We start from the raw sequence: 7,521 nt of genomic DNA on the forward strand, positions 1-7,521 counted from the left end.
CTGTTGTAGTGTGAAAGCAACTGTGGATAATATGTAAATGGTAGGACATGGCTGTGTCCCAATAAAACTTTATTTACAAAGATAGGCATCAGGATAGATTTGGCCAAAAAGTCACAATTTACCAATCCTTGCCTTAGATTGACACAAAAGAGAGAAATCAAACAAGATCAGTAGCAATTCTTGGCATCCACTCATCTTGTAAGAAAGTATAAGTCAATGAAATCTCCTACGCTACAAAATCAGCAATGGAAGTTCAATCTTTCCTATGTCAAGATACATACCCCACCCCCACCCCCCGGTGGTGCTAGAATGGCTCCTTCTAGTGTAAAGAGGAGTGAGGATTTGTCACTAATACTGGCTACCAGCAATATTTCTCTTGCTGCTGACTATCACACAGCAATAAACTCCTTAGCTATGTGAGCCTGTGGCTAAAGCTGAGAGAGTGGTTGAGGCTGACCTTCTGTGGCATTATGAACGGAAAACAAATGAGGATTTTCTGGTTTTCCACCAACACCTGTTTGTGGCATTAACCCTCTCTGGCCTCAAGTGACTCATCTGTAACAAGAGGACAATAACCCCTCTTCTTCTTTCTCTCAGGTTGTTAATGTCAGTGGGATCCTGGTTGGGTTATGTCCTTGGGAACTGCATAGTCCTGTCCCCATGGGAACACTCTGCCTGGGTAAATATTAGCTGCTGGATCTCTCTCCTTTGCCCCAATTACCTGCCTCTTTTTTCTTCCTTAATGATCCTCACCTTTGAATAAGGAATCACTAGCAGGTAGAAGGGAAAAGATACCTCTGAAGTTAAATTTGAGGAAGAAAATCGTCGCCAGTTCTGTAGCACATTTTTTTCTTTTTTCTTTTTTTTTTTTTACTAAATTTATAGCAGAGAACTATGGCCAAGAAGATGGATTAACCACAACCTAAAACCCAGCAGTTAGCCTCAGTATGGAAGGATTTTGTTGAACTGCTTCCTTCTTTGTCTTAGTATGAGTGGGTGAGAGAGTGGCTTGAAGCTAGACTTCAGTGTGTGCATTTCTCCTTGCAAAAGTTTAGGAGGTGAGCCAATCCTGAGAAAGGAATTGCAGCAAAGAGACAGTGTAACTGAGGCACGTACTACTTGTGGGACTCTACACTTAAAACAAAAAGGAATGCAGTGATCACCAGCACACAGCCCCTCTCCTCCTAGAGCTGATGGTCTCATGCTCAAAGGGACATGAGTACTCAATAGACTTCTCAGTGTTTTCCCTCTAGCACATTATCAGAGTCCCCCTGTACTCTTAACATACCCTTTTTAAAAATTTGACTTTTGTTGCAAAAATAATATATATGTCTTTAAAAATTAAAGCCCTGAAATTAAAATGTCAAGTTCCCACCCCTGCTTCTACCCCTGTATCTTCTCTTATGCTGCTACAATGCAGGAGAAACTATTATAAATTCTTTTTTTTTAATAAATTTATTTTTTATTGGTGTTCAATTTGCCAACATATAGAATAACACCCTGTGCTCATCCTTCCAGACTTTGCAAGCACATATAAACATGGATGTGATATATGTGCGTCTTAGTCCATGCTCGCTGCTGTAGCAAAAATACCACAGACTAGGTGACTTATAAATGACAGAACTTTGTTTCTCACACTTTTGGAGTCTGGAAGTCCAAAATCAGGGTAGCAGCATGGTCAGGCAAAGGCCTACTTCCAGGCTGTAGACTTCTCATTGTATCCTCATGGTGGAAGGGACAAGGGAGCTCTCTGGAGTCTCTTTTATAAGGTGACCTAATCACCTCGCAAAGGCCCCACCTCCTAACACCATCACATTGGACATTAGGATTTCAACATTATGAATTTTAGGGAGACACAAAGAGTCAGACCACAGCAGTGTAAGTGTATGCATGTGTGTTTTCTATGTGTGGGTGGGTATTTGTGGTTGTATGTGTATGTGGCTTTTTATTTTTTAGAAAAAATGGTTATATTATACTTAGGTGAGGATTTCATTTTTCACGATAATATACCCTGAACATCCCTCCACATCAGGATGTACAGATATACTTGGATCTTTTTCACAGCTGCAGCCACATTTTACTCAATAGAATTCTGATAGTTCATTTAATCATGATCCCCTTGAGGTATATGCAGGTTGTCTCCAATATTTTGCTAGTACAGATAATGTTATGGTAAATATGGTGGTGTACACCTGTGCAACCATCTCTGTAGGATGGATTCCTAGGAACTGAATTGCTGAGTTAAAGGGAATGTGCTTTTTAAAATTTTGATAAATATCAATAAAATAAAATAAAATAAAATATTGATAAATATCACCAAGTTAACTTCCAGTGCTATGTCACATATTTTAGTGGGCCTGTCTTTGATCAATAGAGGTCTTACAATGCTGTGCCTTGCATTATAGCTCCTAATGTTGAAGTTTTATTTCTCCTACATGATGAGCATCTTTCTGCCATGCAGCATCCATTCTCCCTTCTGCTGATAATTGTTCCCTGATTTTCCTTTGGAAAACCACTTCTGCCCCCCACCATGTACATAGTTCTGAAGATGACTCTGTCCCCCCACTGCAGGGGTAAACAGATAACCCAGTCCTGGGCCATCAGACATACAGTAGCTGGTTCAGGCATGGGCACATGTGTGTCCCGATCTGGTCAATAGCAACTAGTGCCAGGACTATTTCTAGAGCTACTGAGAAAGAGGGGGAGTAGCCCTAGAATATCCCTCTTTCCTGTCCTATCAAAGTAGACCTCAATCCAATGACCCCCAACCCCAACTGAGAGGTGGGGCTCTAGGTCCAAGGCAGAGTCAGTCTCCCTGAGCCTGTTTCCCCATATATAAAATAAGGAGGCTGGACTGTGTGTTCTCCAAGGTCATTTTAGCTCATGTGATTATGCACAGAGAAGCACAGGGACTTGTCTGAAGTGTAGATATTTATTTAGGTATGAGATCATTTCCTCCAGAATAGCTGTTCTGCAAACCAAACCTAATAAAATGAGGACATCAGTGTTTACCCAAATGAGTTGAAAGCTTATGTCCACACAAATGTTTATAGCAGGTATATTCACAATTTCAAGAGGTTGGAAGCAATCAAAATGCCCTTCAGTAGGTGAATGGATAAACTATAGTATATCCAGATGGTGCAATATTATTCAGTACTAAAAAGAAATGGGCTATCAAGCCATGAAAAGACATGAAGGAACCTTAAATGAATAGTAATTGGGGAAAGAAGCCAATCTGAAAAGGTGACATACTGAATGAGTTCAATTACATGTATTCTGGGAAAGGCAAAACTATGGAGACAGTAAAAAGATCAATAGCTGTCAGGGATTGGGGGAGGGAAGGATGAATATGCAGAGGATTTTTAGGACAGAGAAACTCTCCTGTATGATAATATAATGGTGGATACATGTCATTATACATTTGTCCAAACCCACAGAATGTACAACACCAAGAGTAAACTCTAATGTGAACTACGGATTTGTGGTGATAATGATATGTCCCTGTAAGCTCATTGGTTGCAACAAATGTACCTCCCTGGTAGGGCTGATAGTGGGGAAGGCTGGAGGCTGTGGGTGTTTGGAGTCAGCAGGTATAATGAAAACTCTACCTTCTGCCTAATTTTACTATGAACCTAAAATGGCTCTAAAAAATAAAGTCTATTAATAATAAAAAAAAATTGTAAGACAACATCAGGTTTTGGTAGACAGTCCTTAAACTGAGAACCCTATTTGAGGTTCTTTTCCTGGCTCTGTCTCAAACACAGTTTCTGTGTATGATCATTTTCTCTCTCTGAGCTTCAGTTTCATGATCTATATAATGAAGAAACTAGTCTGTGGTTTGAGTTCTACAGGTCTGTGACACCTAACGATAAAAAGGGAGGAAAAACAAGAGAGAGAGAAACAGGCAGAAAATGAAGGAGGAGGCAGGTGGCAAGAGGAGGGAAAAGGGAAGAAAAATGGGACAAAGAAACCACAAAGTCATCAAGTGGTAGATAAGGAGCTAAGGAAGAAGGCAAATTGAGCCAGAGCCATCAGTAGTATCTGCTTCAGGTAGATAGACAAGGAAAATGGGTTGGCCCAGAAGCCACATCTGGGTCCTTAGTCATACCTGAATGAGAAAAGCTGTAATGCCCCAAGGGAAACAGTTACATTTATTTGATGAGCTCTGTGTGAGAGGTAATTGTGTGCACAACCATGTGCTAGGTACACTGGCCCAGCCATGGAAACACTACCACTTACCAATTGACAGTTTGACTCTAAAAGACAGATCCGGGTTTGATGATTGGCTGTGTAAAGCAATCAGGTGAATAATGGCCCCCAAAAAATCCACATCCAAGTCCCAGAATCTGTGAGTGCTACTGTTTTTGGCACTTTGCAGACATGGTTAAATTAAGATACTCAAGATGAGTAGATTATCCTGATTATCTAGGTGACTCTGAATGAATCACAAGTATCCTTCTAGGAAGGAGGCAGAGGGAGAGTTGATGACAGACAAAAGAGAAGAAAACCATGTGATAGAAGCTGAGTCAGAAGGAGAAGCCACCACACGGTGATGCAGGAAGGGCCTGGAGTCAAGGAAGGCAAGGAATGCAGCTCTAGAAGCCAGGAAACACACGGAAACAGATTCCTCTAGAGCCTCTAGGGCCCTGCTGACACCTTGAAATTGATTTTAGGCTGGCATCCAGAACTCTGAGAGTGTAAGTTTGTGATGTTTAAGGCCACTAAGTTTGTGGCAATGTCTTAAGGCAGCCAAAGGAAACTAATCTAGGCAGGGGTAAGGACCTTAACTCTTCAAGCCTTATTCCCATATGTTACATATTCATTCATCAGATGTTTTTTGAGAGCTACCATGGGCCAGCCCTAAGCACTGGGGACATCAGGGGACCAAGCCCTTTTCACCTCTATGGAGCTTAAATTCTAGTGAGAGAAGCCACTATGTAAGTAAGACAATTACAAACTGTGCGAAGCAGCGTGAAGGTAAACAGCGGGTGTGGACCCACTGTAACTAGGTGCTTTAAACAGGGTGATCAGGGGAGGCCCTCAGAGGAGAAGAAACTCCGGCTAAGACCAGCAAGGCAAAATGCAGAGTAACAATGCAGGCACAGGGAGGAGCAAATGGAGGAAAGGCCAGAATTTTGGAGAACCAACAGATACCTGGTATGGCCTGGTGTCCTGTTCTAGGGAGAGGGCTGAATAAGGGGAGGTTGAGGGGGCAGCAGGGGCCAGAGCAGCAGGGTCTTGGGACCTCTGGTAAGGAGTCTAGATTGTTATTCTCAAGGCAATCCGGAGCAGGAGGAGGATTCAGGCAAGGGAGTGGTGTCATCACCTGCTGCTGTGAGGACGTAGGTTTTTAGGCAGGGAAGAGAGAGGCAAGGAAACTCCTTGGGGAGCTCTTGCTGTCCTCCAAGTGAGAGGTGGTGCTGGCCTGGACAAGGGTGAAGGCCCTGAAGGTGTAACCATTAAGTAACATGATGAGTGTCACATACCTGGCACGTAGGAAATGGCCCATAAGTGGAAGTCTCGTTATGGTATCATTATTACCACCACCACCACCACCATCATCATCATTATCATTATAAGCTTTTACCAAAACCAAACTGGGCTGAACACCACTCACACTGGTTTGGGTCATGCAAGCAGTGCAACACCTGCAGCAGGTGAAAGAGGCCCCATCATGTCCTCATTTCTCTTACCAGGAGAGATGGTAGAGACACCCTTGTCAGCATCTCATAGATGAGGAACACCAAGGCCTGGAGCTGTGAGCCACCAGAAAGGGACAAGTGCTTTTAGCATTAAAAACATCGTCCTTTTGGGGCACCTGGGTGGTTCAGTTGGTTAAGTGTCTGCCTTCGGCTCATGTCATGATCCCAGAGTTCTGGAATGAAGTCCTGTGTTGGGCTCCCTGTTCAGTTGGGAAGCCTGCTTCTCCTTCTCCCTCTCCCCCTGCTTATGCTCTCTCTCTCTCCCTCTCAAATAAATAAATAATATCTTTTTTAAATTAAAAAATAAAAAATGATAACATAGTCCTTTATCCTAAGATTGTGTCCTCCCAGCTTTTGGGGACTGAGATATTCTTTCTTTTAAGAAATGATCCTTTTAAGATACTTACAGGAAAAACATGAGAATTTGGCCATCTATACCAGTCCCTAAAATTCATTTGGAAATTTGATAGCTGCAGGAAATCCCAAAGTCTTGAACCTCATAAATTATGACATGGATGAGTTTATTATTATTATTATTATTATTATTATTATTATTATTACTATGGAGTTTTTAGTATACATTAAGCATTGTCAGGGCACACAGGGATAAACTGCAGCTTCAGAGGCACATTCCAAGAGGCCCGGATTCACATCAGAGCTCAGCCTCTAGTGCCTTAGACAAGTCAAGTAACCCCCTTGAGCCTCAATTCCCTCCTCTGTAAAGTGGGGGCATAACGCACTCTCAAGCACATAGAAGAGAGTCACTGCAGTGAGTTAGGATTATCGCCACTGTTGTGCACTGAGGGAGAGAGTCCTAGTCATTGGCTATAGGCTGTGAAGAGCTGCAGGGCGGACGGGGGGTGTTGGCGAGCACAGGCGATGAATTCCTGTCTGGGTAGGGGTTTCGGTGTTGTTTCTGGAGTCTCCAACTTCCTGCCTGAAGGAGAGCTTTGTGTTGGGTCCTGCCAAGTCCTACAACTTTAGGCAAAGCACTTCCCAGCCTCTAATCTGTTAGGGGGGGCGGGGTGCGCGAGCAACGACTTTTACCCCACAGCACGGTGGAACTCGAACTCTGGTCAGCATCAGAACCGCCTGGGGAACTTGGTCAAAATGCAGAGGCCCAGATTCTCCCTACTTCAATGAGTCGGAGTCTCTCTGTGCCTTATTACCTCCGCAGATGATTCAGATACACGCCAGCTTTCAAAACGGCCGTCAAAGAATGAAAGAAACAAGGCCCTCTGTTTGCTCTAAAGGGTCATAAAAGATTATTATCATTATTTAAAGCCCATTTGTTCCACCCATTAGGGCGATGCCAGCTGAGTAGGGTGTCCTCACACAAGCGGCACGTGCCCCGACCCAAGGGAAGTCGGGCCTGCGGCTGGGCAGCCCGCGGGGATGAGAAGCGCGCACCCCAGGGTCCTCCGTGCCTCAGAAGCCCCCAGAAACTAGTATCCGTTTCCAGAGTTGGAGGAGAGAGGAGCAGCACCTTTCCCAGGGTCACAGCAGCTTCAGGGGAAGAGTGGCAGTGGAATTAAGAGCTACGGTGCCGGCCAGTGTCACAGGGCTTGCTTTGGAGGCCCCACCTGGGAGAAGGCCTCTTGCCTGCGCACTCGGGGTGCAACAAGTGGGGTGTCTGCAGGCAGCGCTCGGCCAGTTTCCTTGTAGCTGAGGATGTCCGGCGAGGGCCCCAGCAAATTCCCGTATTCCAGCGGCTCCTTCCCCGAAAGTCCGAAGATTAACTCAGGCTTCTCACAAGCTGAAAAGGAAAAGAGGAACTAGCCCCATATCTCAACATCTCGAGCTCCTTGACAATCTCCTT

The sequence above is a fragment of the Canis lupus genome, chromosome 4 (genome assembly GCF_011100685.1).
Source record: "Canis lupus familiaris isolate Mischka breed German Shepherd chromosome 4, alternate assembly UU_Cfam_GSD_1.0, whole genome shotgun sequence".
Taxonomy (NCBI): Eukaryota; Metazoa; Chordata; class Mammalia; order Carnivora; family Canidae; genus Canis; species Canis lupus.